The sequence below is a fragment of the Hypanus sabinus genome, chromosome 6, assembly GCF_030144855.1.
Source record: "Hypanus sabinus isolate sHypSab1 chromosome 6, sHypSab1.hap1, whole genome shotgun sequence".
NCBI classification, from domain to species: domain Eukaryota; kingdom Metazoa; phylum Chordata; class Chondrichthyes; order Myliobatiformes; family Dasyatidae; genus Hypanus; species Hypanus sabinus.
This window is the reverse complement of record NC_082711.1, coordinates 161,221,679-161,235,788: the sequence shown is the minus strand read 5'-3', so window position 1 is coordinate 161,235,788 and position 14,110 is coordinate 161,221,679. Positions and strand designations below refer to the sequence as shown.

Below are 14,110 nucleotides of genomic sequence, written 5' to 3'. Positions count from 1 at the left end.
AGAATTTGCCTGGGCCTGTGCTGAAAGTTTAGTCTGTATTTTGCTTGGTTTTTCCAGCAGTTTTACTTAGAATTGCGTGAGTTTCTCAATGCATGTGCAAGTATTTTTCCTGACTTATAGGAACATAAAATTCCAAACTGGCTTGTTGAGCTCTGCCAGCGATTTCCCAGCTGAACTGTGTCACTTATTTTTCACAGGGTTCAAACACAGAACAGAAGGTTGCTAAAATTTCCCATCATTTACACTAAGGGGTTAGCCTAGTGCAAGATCCAAGAGCACATTCTTTTGAATTTGCATGATACAACTATAAAAATGGAGAATAACATTTTAGAAAGTTATTTGTGTATTGTGTTAAGTTTTAAGCATTAAACATATGTTACAGTTTTAATTGATTTTATTTTTCAGTTTATTTCAATGTTAGCAGGTTTTAAATGTTCTGGGATGTCAGAGTAATTTAGAAATACAACACAGCAGTTGGCAAACAAAACTGGAGCAATGGCTTTGAAGTTTGGGCTTTTGAAAAGGAGCTTCAAAAATGAGCTCGTTCTGGTCCATTCACCAGATTGAGCATTCCATCATGTTGCTCAAGACTATTATTCAACTCAGGCCTTTGACAAACAGCTCCAAATCCTTAGGGTCGAGCAAAAGTCCCATCGGGGGTAGAACATCAGATAGAGGGAAACCCTAGGATCACATTTCCAAGGAAGATTTTGCCACATGGGGAAATAGACCATGTACAATTATAGACAAAACCACTCACCAAAGCAAAACAAGCAAGCACAGTGAATTAGATGTTTAGTATCAAGCATGAGGTGCAACACAGGGGGTATAAAATAAATGTAGAATGCAGATTGAGGAATACTTACGAGACAGAAAACAGAGGGCAAGAAAAAATGTATCTTTTTCTGGTTGGGAATCTGTGACCAGCTGGGGCTGAGGGAGTGGGCATGGCGATATTGATGATCAAGCTCCTGCTGCTTACAATTTGTATTATTGATTTATCATAAGATACAAGAGCAGAATTAGGTTATTCGGCTTATCGAGTTTGCTCTGCCATTGAATTATTACTGATTTTTAAAAACCCCATTCTCCTGCCTTCTCCCCTTAACCCTTAACCCATATTCCTATCAAGACCCTATCAATCACCGCCTTAAATACATCCAATGACTTGGCCTCCACATCTCTCTGTGGCAATAAATTCCACAGAGTCACTGCCCTTTGGCTGAAGTAATTCCTCCTGTTCTCTGTTTTAAAGGGACATCCCTTTATTCTGATCGACACACAAATACTGCAGGAACTCAGCAAATCAGGTAGCACCTCTGGAAGGGAATAAACAGTTGATGTGTCAGGCTGAGACCCTTCATCAGCACTGGAAAGAAAGGGGCAGAACCTCAAATAAGAAGGTGGTGAAGGGGAAGGAGTACAAGCTGATAGGAGAGTGATAGGTGAGATCAGGTGAGGGGGAAGGTGGGTGTTTGGGGGAGGGGTGAAGTAAGAAGTTGGGAGGGGATAGGTGGAAGGGGTAAAGGGCTGAAGAAGAAGAAGACACAGTGGATGTATTTATATATTTCAAATTTCTTATCATAATTTGTAGTACTGTATATTATATGCATTGCATTGTACTTCTGGCTCAGAACAACAAATTTCATGACCAAAGCCTGTCCACCATCTACAAGGTTCAGGTCAGGAGTGTAATGGAATACTCACTACTCGCCTGGATGAGTGCAGCCCCATCAACACTCAGGAAGCTTGACACCATCCAGGACAAGGCAGCCCACTTGATTGGTACCCCTTCCACAAGCATCCAATCCCTCCACCATTGATGAACAGTTGCCGCAGTATGTATTATCTAGAAGATGTACTGCAACAACACACCAAAGTTCCTAAGGTAGCACCTTCCAGACCCATGACCACTACCATTTAGAGGGATGAGAACAGCAGATTTTTGGGAACACCACCACTTGGAAATCCCACTCCAAGTCACTCACCACCCTGACTTGTAAACATATTGCTGTTGCTTCATTGTCGCTGGGTCAAAGTCATGGAATTCCCTCCCTAACAGCACTGTGGGTGTACCTCAGGGACTGCAGTGGTTCAAGAAGACAGCTCATCAACACCTTCTCAAGGGCAACTAGGGAAGGGGAATATATGTTGGTTTAGCTGGCGATACCCACACCCCATAAATGAATAATTTTGAAAAAATGCCAGTGATAATAAACTTGATTCTGTTTCTGGACCATGGAAGAAAGGGACAGAGGAGGGGAACCAGAGAGAGGTGATAGGCAGGTAAGTCGAAGAAGAGGTGAGAGGGGGTAAATAGAATGAGGAATAGAAAATGGGGAGGATGTGTATGTGGGGGAGGAACAACCACTCAGGCTAGAGGTTACCCAGATGAAACATGAGATGTTGCTCTTTCAGCCTGAAACAACACACACAAAATGCTGGAGGAACTCAGCTGGTCAGGCTGCATCTATGGAGTGATAGATCCTTCAGCCTGAGTTTGGCCTCATCCTCGCAGTAGAGGAGGCTATGGACAGACATGTCAAAATGGGAATGGGAAATCAAATTGAAGAGTAGCCACTGGGAGATCATGCCATTTATGGTAGATGGAACGAATGTGCTCGACGAAGTGGTCCCCCAATATGCTTCCGATCTCACCAATGTAGGGAAGGCTGTACTGGGAGCACTGGATATGGTAGGTAGATGACCTCAACAGAGTTTTGGAGTCCCAGGTGGCAGTGTAGAAGGAGGTGTAGGGGCAGGTGCGGCACTTGTCACACCTGCAGAGATAGATACCAGGAGGGAAATCAATGGGGAGAGACGAGCAGACAATGGAGTTACATAGGGAGCTGGGGACGAGGGGTAGGGAGAAGATGGAGGAGGGAATGGTGTGCTTAGTGTAGGATCCTGTTGGAGATGGCAGAAGTTACCATGATGATCCTGAATGTGTGAGGGACTGAATGGCGCATCCCTGCTTTTATTTCACTGTCAAATACTAAATGTATTTAATGGCCCAGATTTAGTAAAATAAATGACTTGTCAAATATTACTCCAGCGGATTGTCAAATTAATCTAAGTCTAGTTGTAATGTTGAAGTTTTTCCCTTTGAAGAACTTCTGCACATAAACGCATCGCCTCCGAGGGACGTGCCATGAAATGACATTCCCAACCTTGAGTGTGTCTTGATGCTGCGGTCGTCCCGTTTGAACCTCTGGGCTGAGAGCGCCAATTGGCAAATGGAAGTGTCAAGCAAGGCTCAGCTGATCATTTCCAAATCATTCCTCTGCACGTACTGTTTTCCTTGTCGGTGCAGCAATTAGAAGCGCATTTCCGCGCCTCCGTCGGCCACGGGCCGATCGCCCGAAAGCGAACTGACAGCCTCTGAGGAGGAGGAGGAGGCGCACACCGGCGGACGCTCGCCGGGCTGCCGCGTGTGCACGGACCGGTGCGCGCTCCTCCCCTCTCGCCTGCCCTCGCAGCACCTGGCGCGAGCACAGGCGCGCGGCGCCATTTTGACCGCGGCGCGCGACCGCGGCGCGGGAGGGGAGCCGGAGCGCGGGCTGTCAACGGCCGTGGAGCGACTCCCACAAATAATGCGCGCCGCCGCTGCCGCCTCCGCCACTGCTCCTGTGGGTGAGTACCTTCACCCCCCCCCCCCCATCGCTTTATTTCAAAGCTTAGATAACCAACAGCCTGCCGATCTCATTCTTCATTGTGGCTTTCTTCAGCCTGTGTTTTCTCTTTTGTGAGTGTGTGTGTGGGGAAGGAGGGGAGTTGGTGTCTTCGGGAAGCGAACGCTAGGCATTTCCAGGAGGAGGGCAAAAGAAAAGGAGACAGACACTGATGAAGCTGAGATCCATCTCCAGAAAGGAAATTAAAGCACCGTCTGAGTGAACGAACGAGCTTTCACCCAGAGGGTTTTCTTCTGCGCCGAGGTTTTATTTTCCGTCCCCTACCCTCTATTGTTTCAGGAATGTATCGCTGATTTTGTACTGTAGGCCAAGCTCGGTACCTACCGCTCTGGCCTACCTTACAGCTGGGAATGTGAATTTCTCAAGGTAGGTGTAAGCAGGACTTGCCCTTTAAAGTAACGCTCCACGCAATCCGACTCACCTTGTTACAGCAATTTTTGGAACGCCAAATCTTTCGCAAATTGAAATGTTGCAATAATTCTTGGCAACTTTTACTGACGAGGAAGTGTTCTAATATTTTATTACTTTTTTTGCGGAAATCGAAAACCTAGATTAAACCTTGATGTTAGCATTGTCATGGGAAAACTTCAGTAGCATCTTTCTATATTTTTGACAAACCGATAGCACATAAACTCAAGAGTTTATTTATTTTGCTCTTGACACATTGTAGCTAAATAACCCATTATATCAATTTCATCTATTTACTGATTAGGTGTAATACTAGCATGGAAAGGCATATGAGAATTATTTAAATAATTGCAGTACCTCACAAGTACTTGCATTGATAAGGAAACTGATAAAGTTTAACCTACGGACAGAACAGATAACATTAGCTGTTATGTCAGCAGGTTAAATTTTAATATTCATCAGTTTGCAATAATGCAGAAGATACAGATGTCATTGCTATAAGTGAAAAAGAAGCTGTAATGTCAGAATTATTTTACAATATTTAGTAGTGCACTTTGATTCACTTGCAGTGAGTACAAGAGTTCTCATTTGTTAAAAATCATAATTTTGAGATTCTAAATCAAAAAATACTTTTAATAAGCTAATCACATTTCACAATTATAAAACATCAAAATAAATAGCCGAAGTGACATTTCATTTTAATGAGAAATGGGGATGACTTTATTTTTTTCATACAGCACTCTTACTGGGAGCAGATTTCCAGATTGTTGTGGTCTCTTGTTCTTCATAGTCTATCAATAATTAAGTTGCAGATAATTGGGGCATGTCTTGCTAAGAAAATTTATATTTGGACCCGCTTTAGTAAAAGATATTAGTAATTTAAGTACTGGTTACAACGCAGCAAGTTTTCAAGAGCTTCTGCTATAATTAATTGTTTATGTTTATAGAATTTTAAGTTTGTTTTCTTTTGCCTTAATGTTAAACAGTCCCGGTTAAATAGGGTCTTGGCCCGAAACGTCGACAGTGCTTCTCCTTATAGATGCTACCTGGCCTGCTGTGTTCCAGCAGCATTTTGTGTGTGTTGTTTGAATTTCCAGCATCTGCAGATTTCCTCGTGTTTGCTGGTTAAATAGTTCTATTTTATTATCCTAATTAAAGAAAGGACTTGAGTATGATGTGATGGCATAGCATAGTTATATTCCATGTACTATGGAGAAGGTGAGGTTCAGAGGTGAATTATTTGGACTCTTGTACATCTTTCTGATTTGAGGTCGGAATGGAGAAGTAAACAATCAAGACTATATTTTTGTGTTAAAGCTAAAGGATACCAGAGTGCAGTCATTATAGTTTCTAAATTAAATGAGCGATTTTAAGGAGCTAGAAGTAGAGTCACGGTATTCATGAGGATGTTTGTGGTTTGAGATAACGTAGTCTATAATTTATGGTAGTCTGGTTAGGTTGATAATCTCCTTTAGTTAGAAAATGTAGATGTTATTCCGTTGGAATTACGCTCTTTATTTAAACCACAGCAGTGAAGGAATATTCCGTTATTACTTTTGGAAGCCATAAGGGCTTGGGTCATCTTCATATCTTCAAATAGCCAGATTCCATTGTGCTAATTGAAGAGCAGGAAGTTTATCTATATATTGTTCTTTCAAGATTTAGTGGGGGTCATGATGGTTTCTACTTTTCATGGGATTTTACTGTACATAAGTGTTGAATTGCTTTAATTTAGAACATTTATGAACAGGCAGTCACTTTTTTGAAATCTGGTAAGCTGTTTACTGAAGTCACTCATTTAAACATACTGACTTCTGAATCTTCACCATATATTGTGAAAATGATTAATATACATTAAGACCCCGTAGCTTCAGTTACTTAGAATGCTTTCTTGTTGCCTAAATTGAATATTGCTGATCTGATTGTGGATTGTCCAAGATTAAGGGAATTGTGCACAATGTTACAATGCGATAATTTCCCCATGAAACTGATATAGCATGCATATTGGCAAAAACCTAAATAACGTGCTATCACAGATAATATTTGTTTTTACTGGGTATCTGTGAAACTAAATATGTCATAGCTCATTGTGGTGCAAAATTAGTATAAAATTGCCACTAATGTAATGCTGTTGCATAAAGTGGGTAAGCATTAAGCTTTCAGTGTGAAGCAAACTCTATCTCTCATTCCAGTTAGGCTGCAGCTATAATGTAAATTGTATGAACCTGAAACTTGCAAAAAATTCTGTTATGTGACTTAGCTGTTGTGGATCTTTTGAATTTTTCAGGGTTAATGTTGGAAGTCATGCATTACCTGTGCAAGATGGCTACAGAGATTTTAGTTCTCTAATAAAGGCAGGAGATAGTTAAAATGAGAATTTGTTTTACTTCTATTTTATTAAGTTGTATGATGAATTGCTGCCATTTAGTGCAGAATTAGTCTCAAGAGAATGTTTTTTGTTTGGTAACTTCACTGCAAATTACTTCATGTTCTTTCTAGCTGTGCACAACTTTACAATGCGATAGTTTCCCTAGTGTATAATACTAACATTATAAGACTTCCTACTTGTTTTATAAATTGTAGGTCAATTAATTATGACTTTCAGCTCCTAATTGCTGAAAGACATGAAATCTGAAATTACAGAAATCTGCATCTTTTGTGATGTGTGGATTGGTACCATTTGCATCTTGTTAAAGTAACATTTATGTTTGGAATTTATATATTTATTGTGAAAGGTTTCATTTGTTTCTGGATGATGATCAGAGATAATAGATTGATTAAGCTAAGTATCAAAAATAAACAATATGAAAATAGGTCAAATATAGACAAATTAAAATTTTATGCTGCCTGTTTAATGAACACTGCATCATCTGGATATCAGGATAAAATAATATTTCTACCAGAGATATTGATTTAGGAAAAAAATTACCATTCTGCTTCATTTTGTTTTGTCAGTAACAATATATGATGCTAGCTTAGGAGCTGGTAGGCTGATGACTTATAATATTTTTGGATTTGCTGATGCATCTCAATTGCTGTATATTTATTAACCCTTTTACAAATGCTGTAATCAAAATGAAGGCTGACAAGAGCATATTTAAAAATTTTGTTATGCAGTACCTTATTTACAGAAAGAGAGAAGTACTCTTCTGAGCTGGCTTTCATCCACCCAGTTATGTTGTTTACAGGATAGAGGAAGCTCACTAGGCATATTTTGATTCAACTATTTAGTATTGTGGATGTTATTGCCATAGTCAGCATTTGTTGTCGACCCATAGTTGGTCCCTCTTCGCCCCATTTCAGGAAGTGGTTAACGGTTCTTGGTGCAGAAAAACTCCAATAACTTGGTAACTCAGGGACTTTGATGCCAGATTAATATTCCAACCTACTTTCAATTCACTTATAGTATATTCCACAGTGGCATAATACATGAACAGGTAAGTTTAAACTGAATGTGGAAAATAGAAAGATTATTTGAGGATTAAAGATGAGCTCGATTTGTCAAATACACATTAATATATTGAAAGTTACATGAAATGCATCATTTGTGTCAACAGTCAACCGAGTCCAAGAATGTGCTGGAGGAAGTCAGCATGTGTGTCTTTGGAATGTGGGAGGAAACTGGAGCACTCAGAGGAAACCCACATGGTCTTGGGAACAATGTACACTTAATGTTTTAGGCATTTTCCCCTCTACCATCAAATTTATGAATGATCCATGAACACTACTTTACTATTGCTCTTCTTATTGTAACTTGAAATTTTTTTTTACCTACTGTACTGCTTTCGCAAAACAACAAATTTTATGGCATGTTGTATGTCAATGATAATAAACTTTTGAACCCAAATCGCTGGTACTTTAGTAATGTTACACTAATCACTTTAGTACTGTGCTACCCACCAAGCAAACGATATGGCGGCAGATTTTCAGAGTTTTGTTGTATTAGAGTTTTCTTAAATTAACAGGTTAATTATCTTAATTTAAATTTCCTGGATGCATGGTGATCTGAATCAGTGTTTTGGCCTATTTGATTAATCACAAACAATGCTAATATATCAGAATCACCCTGCTACTGTAAATGCATTAATCCTTTAATGAAGAATTTTCTGATATGTATTATATTTTCTCTTTATTGGTTTGTCTGTACTGTGATTTATATTTCCTGATTGTCTATTTCCTTTCTCCTTTTTAAGTAATTTTGTATGCATCTGGGGTGATCTGTATTGCACCTTTCCCTGGATGAAAAAACCCAGGTTTTTCTAATCTTGTCTCATAATCAGAGATGCTCCCTTTTGCCTCTTGTGAACTTTCATTGAACCTCAGATGTCTTTATGACATTGCATTATTCTTAGGAATTTATTTTTAGGAATTAATTAATTGAATCAATGCAGCAGTGACTCCAGAGCAAATGTGTATAGACATGAGAAATACAGGCATTGTTCCCAATGAACTGTTACCAAAACTGGACAATCTCACCACTTCTTCCTGGCCCTCAGGTTCCTGTTAGCTTACAATAAAGGGTAACATATTAAATACCTTCCTAATTAATTATTGTATATGTTTTTTTTTTGCATCATATGAACTAGCGCAGCAGGACACTACAGATTATGCAGATACTGGAAATCTTGAGCAACACGCAAGGTGCTGGAGGAACTCAGCAAATGAATCAGCATCTATGGAAGGGAATAAGCAGACAATGTTTCGGGCTGAGACCCTTCATCAGGATTTTTCTATTCTCTCTACCCTCGTGGCTGTGTGGCTAGGCACAGCTGAAACACCATCTATAAATTTGCCAATGACGCTGTTGTTGGCAGAATTTCAGAACATGATGAAGAGTGAGATAGATTAGTTGGTTGATTAGTTAGTTGATTAGTTAGTATTGCCACAACAACAACCTTACACTCAATGTCACTAAGACTAAGGAATTGATGGTAGACTTCAGAGAGGGGTAGTTGAAAGAACACATAAGACAGTCCTCATTGAGGGATCAGCAATGGAAAGAGTGAGCAGCTTCAAGTTCCTGGGTGTCCACATCTCAGAGGGTTTATCTTGGGCCCAACATCCTGATATAATTATGAAGAAGGCACACCAGTGGCTCTACTTCATTGGGATATTGAGGAGATTTGGTATGTCAAAGTTCAAGGAAAATTTATTGTCAAAAGTACATGTATATCACTATATAAAACCATGAAATTCATTTTCTCATGAGCATACTCAATAAATCCGTAGAATGATAACCAGAACAGAATCAATGAAAGACTGCACCAATGTGGCCGTTCAACCAGTGTGCAAAAGACAATAAACTGTGCAAATACAAAAAGAATGAAATAGTAATAAGCAATAAGTATTGAGAACATAAGATGAAGAGTCTTTGAAAGTGAGTCCATTGGTTGTGGGAACATTTTAGTGATGGGGCTAGTGAAGTTGAATGAAGTTATCCCCTTTGGTTCAAGAGCCTGTTGGTTGAGAGGTAGTAACTGTTCCTGAACCTGATAGTGTGAGTCCTGAGGCAACTGAATCTTCTTCCCGATAGTAGCAGCGAGAAGAGAGTATATCCTGGATGGTGGGGGTTGCTGATGATGGATGTTGTTTTTCTGTTACAGTGTTTCATCTAGATGTTTTCAATGGTGGGGAGGACTTTACCTGTGATAGACTAGGCCACAAGGATGTATTGAGGCCAAGGTCTAGGAGCTTATGGATTAGTTTTCAGGGGATAATGGCATTCAGTGCTGAGCTGTAGTTGATAAAGTACATCCTAATGTGTATATCTTTGCTGACCAGATGTTCCAGGGTTGATTGAAGTGTTAATGAGGTGGCAATCTGCTATGAACCTGTTGCCCTAGTAGGCAAATTGGAACAGATCTAGGTCGCTTCTCAGGTAGGAGTTCATAAGTTTCATCATCAAACTCTCAAAACACTCCATTACTGTGGATGGTGATCATTGAGGTAGGTCACCGTGTTGTTCTTAGGCACTGGTATAATGGAGCCTGCTTGAAGCAGGTGGGTACCTCAGATTGCTGAAGCAAGAGGTTGAAGATCTTGGTGAACACTCCAACCAGTTGATCAGCACAGGTCTTTGGCATTTGGCCTGGTACCCTGTCTGGGCCAGATGTTTTCATGGGTTCATCCTCCTATAAGCTCTCACATGTTGGCGCCAGATATTGAAATCACAGGATTATTGGGGGCATTGGGAGTTCGTTATGGTTCTTCCAAAACAAGCCTGAGAAAGCATTGAACTCACCTGGAAGTGAGGCCCTGCTTTCACCTATGTTGCTTGATTTAACTTTATAAGAGGTGACAGTATTCGAGCTGTGCCATGCTGTTGAGCATACTTTGTTGATTCAAGTTTAGTCCGGAATTGCCACATCACCCAAGACATGGCTATCTGGAGATTGTACCTGGACCTCTTGTAACTTTCTTGGTCAGTAGATCTGAATGCTGCTGATTTGGCTCTCAGCAGATTGCAGATCTCAAGGTTCATCCAGGGCTTCGGATTGGGGAAGACTGAATGGTTTTGTGGGGACACACTCGTCTACAACTTTATAATGAAGTCCATTACAACCATGGTGTAGTCATCCAGATCCACTTATGAGTCCTTGAAAGTGGCCCAGTCCACTGTATCGAAGCAATCCTGTAACCATTCCTCTACCTCCCTTGACCATCTCTTTGTTGTCCTGATCTTTGGAACTTTGCTCTTTAGCCTCTGCTTGTAAGCAGGTAGGAGAAAGTAAGCAATCCAATTTACCAATATGCGGCCTGGGCATGGAATGGTAGGCATTCCTCATCTTAGTATAACAGTGGTCTAGTGTTTTGGGACCTCTGGTGCTACAGGTTATATGCTGCTGGTAATTGGTAGTGTTTTCTTCAAACACACTTGGTTGAAGTACCTGACTACAATTAGAAATGTGTTGGGTTGGACTGTTTCTTGTTTGGAGACAGCGTCATGTAGTAGTATCTCAAGTGCTTGATTATAGCCGGCTGGTGGTAGTGTGCAAACTTCAGTCAGGATTATGGAGGAGAACTCCTGAGGTAAATAGAGTAGAGGGCATTTGACCATTCAGGTTTGGGGGAACATGAGTTTGACAAAATTGTCACTGAGAGTTTATCATGAAATACACACCTCTACCTTTTGTCTTTTCCGAATCAGCAATTCGGTCCATACAGAAAATCAAGAAGCCTTCTGTTTTATCGCTGTATCTGGCATGCTGGGAGATGGCCAACTCTTGCTCAGATATAGAATGCAACAGTCCCTCATTTCACTCGAAAAAGCAATCTTGCCCTCAGGTCCCCAACTTTGTACTCTAGCGATGGCACTTTGCTCACAAGGTTGCTGGGTGGAGTGAGCCCTGTTACAACCCCGCTTGGGGTCCCCCTTCTTGTCCCACTTATGGTTGTGGCAATGAACTTTTGTCCGCTTAAAGGTGCCATTGAAAATTTCAGACGATTGTGAAATCTGTAGATCATTAAGTTGATTTAAGAGTACATTGCTTAGAGGGAAATTACATGCTACAGATTGCAGTGAGAGTAATTCAACAGAGGTATATTTAAGACTATATTTAGATGTATTGTCCGCAGCCCACAGCACACCAACATGGTTCATTGGCGCCATCACCAAAATCTTCGGGAAGTTTCTACAGATGTGCTATTCTGACTGGCTGCTTGACCACCTGGTATGGAGACTCCAATGTACAGGTTAAAAAAAAACTGCAGAAGGTGTCCCCAACTGCAAGTGGTCCCCAACCTCTGAGCCGTGGACCGATACCGGACTGTGAAGCATGCAGGGGTGCAGCGGTAGCCAGAGTGCACCCAGCACATCTTTAAGAAAAAAGCCAAAATAAACAAGCATCGTCTCTGATCTGGGCTGACATTTACCTGCCGGGTGGCACCTAATTAATTAGCTTGTTTATTTTGGCTTTTTTCTTAAAGATGTGCTGGATGCTCTCCGGCTACCGCTGCCCCCCTGTATGTTCTGCGGCTCGGAGGTTGGGGACCACTGGACTAGGGCATCACCATCAGGATAGATACAAGCTTCCCCATCATTACAGAAATCTTCAAAAGTTGGTGCTTCAAGAAGGTGACATTCATCATTATGGACTTCACTATCTGGATTCTCTTCTCATTCCTGCCATCAGGCAGGAGGTACAGGAGCCTGAAGTTGCACATCCAACAATTTTAACATCTTTCCCATTAGATTTCTGAATGTTGCATGAACAGCACCTCACTAGCCCTCTCTTGCACTAATGTATTTATTTTATTTCTCATTTTAACGTAGTGTAACACATATCATTGATAGTAAGGCTGATTGTGAAGTAGCTGAGGAGCTAGCAGTGATTCCTGCAACAGGCATTTCACTAGAAACAAGCCATGAGCTTGAACTATGTATCTATTTATTGTCCTATTACTGATCGTCCAGCCATTCTAAATAAACTGATTCCTAAGCTCCGGAACCTGGGTCTTAGCACACAGATCTGCAGCTGGATCTTCAACTTCCTCACTGACAGGACCCAGGCTGTAAAGATAGGGACAAGCTCTCCTCTACAATCACTCTGAGCACTGGTGCCCCAGAAGGCTGTGTACTCAGCCCCCTGTTGTACTCACTGTACACCTATGATTGTGTAGCCAAGTTTCCATCGAACTCAATATATAAGTTTGTTGATGACACCACAATTGTAAGCCACATCTTGGGTAATGATGAGTCTGAGTACAGAGAGCAAATTAAGAACCTGGTGGCATGGTGCGACGACAATAACCTATCCCTTAACGTCAGCAAGATGAAGGAATTGGTTGTTGACTTCAGAAGGAGTAGCAGACCGCAGGACCCCATCTACATCGATGATGCGCAGGTGGAACAGGTCAAAAGCTTTTAAGTTCCTCGGGGTGAATATCACAAATGACCTGACTTGGTCTAACCAAGCAGAGTCCACTGCCAAGAAGGCCCACCAGCGCCTTTACTTCCTGAGAAAGCTGAAGAAATTTGGCCTGTCCCCTAAAACACTCACTAATTTTTATAGTTGCACCCTAGAAAGCATTCTTCTCGGGTGCATCACAACCTGGTATGGAAGTTGTCCTGTCCAAGACCGGAAGAAGCTGCAGAAGATCGTGAACCTAGCCCAGCACATCACACAAACCTATTTTCCATCCTTGGACTCACTTTACACCACACGCTGTCGGAGCAGTGCTGCCAGGATAATCAAGGATAAGTCCCACCCAGCCAACACACTTTTTGTCCCACTTCTCTCCGGGAAAAGGTTCAGGAGCATGAAGACATGTATGGCCAGATTTGGGAACAGCTTCTTTCTGACTGTGATAAGACTGCTGAGCAGATCCTGACCCGGATCTGGGCCGTACCTTCCAAATATCTGGATTTGACTTGCACTACCGTACTTTCCCTTTCCTATTTTCTAATTATGACATAATTTAAATTTTTATTATACTTACTTTGATTTGTACTTCAGGGAGCGCAAAGCGCAGAAACAAATATCACTGTGATGATTGTACGCTCTAGTATCAATTGTTTGGTGACAATAAAGTATTTGTATTGTATGTTTATATACTCTCCCTTCAGCCCACAACCCATGAACCAATTGTGGTCCCTTAAGGAATACTTAAAAAAAACTCTGATGTAAAACACCTACTGGTCACTGCTATTCCAACTTGCTAATCGCATCTGCCAGGAAACTCGTTTCTCTTTTAGAAGACCATGTTAACTTTAATTTTTCAAATTTATGACACTAAGGATTGAGAATGAATTTTAAAGCAGAAGCTGTATATTTAAGGGGGGGGGGGGCTAAAGTTTTGTTAACGTCTAATGTCAGGCCAGTTTTGCTGTTGTATTCTTTTATTTTTTAAATAGTTGTGTAATATTTGAATGTCTTCCAATCTGTTAAAACTGTTTCAAAATTTATGAAATTTTAGAAGGTCATCACCAAAATATTCACTTCTTTAGCCTCTGGCTTTAAAACCAGATTTCTCTGGTTTTGATTGCTTTAATTTCTTTACAACATAAAATC

At 40.9% G+C, this 14,110-nt stretch overlaps 2 protein-coding genes across 7 annotated transcripts in view; one reads left to right on the top strand and one right to left on the bottom strand.

The window, feature by feature from the left end:
- Positions 1-14,110, bottom strand: part of LOC132396015 (beta-crystallin A1-2) — a 118,795-nt gene that overhangs the window by 59,286 nt on the left and 45,399 nt on the right. The window lies entirely within an intron of this gene.
- The window catches only part of myo18ab (myosin XVIIIA b), a 218,755-nt gene continuing 208,134 nt past the window's right edge, over positions 3,490-14,110 (top strand). For 4 of the 6 annotated variants that reach the window (XM_059973312.1, XM_059973310.1, XM_059973309.1 and 1 more), the window contains exon 1: positions 3,490-3,633. The gene's annotated coding sequence lies outside the window, so the exon portion shown is untranslated. Of the gene's footprint in view, positions 3,634-3,757; positions 4,059-14,110 lie in introns of those variants that run through there. The other 2 variants (XM_059973308.1, XM_059973314.1) reach the window with 2 other exon arrangements.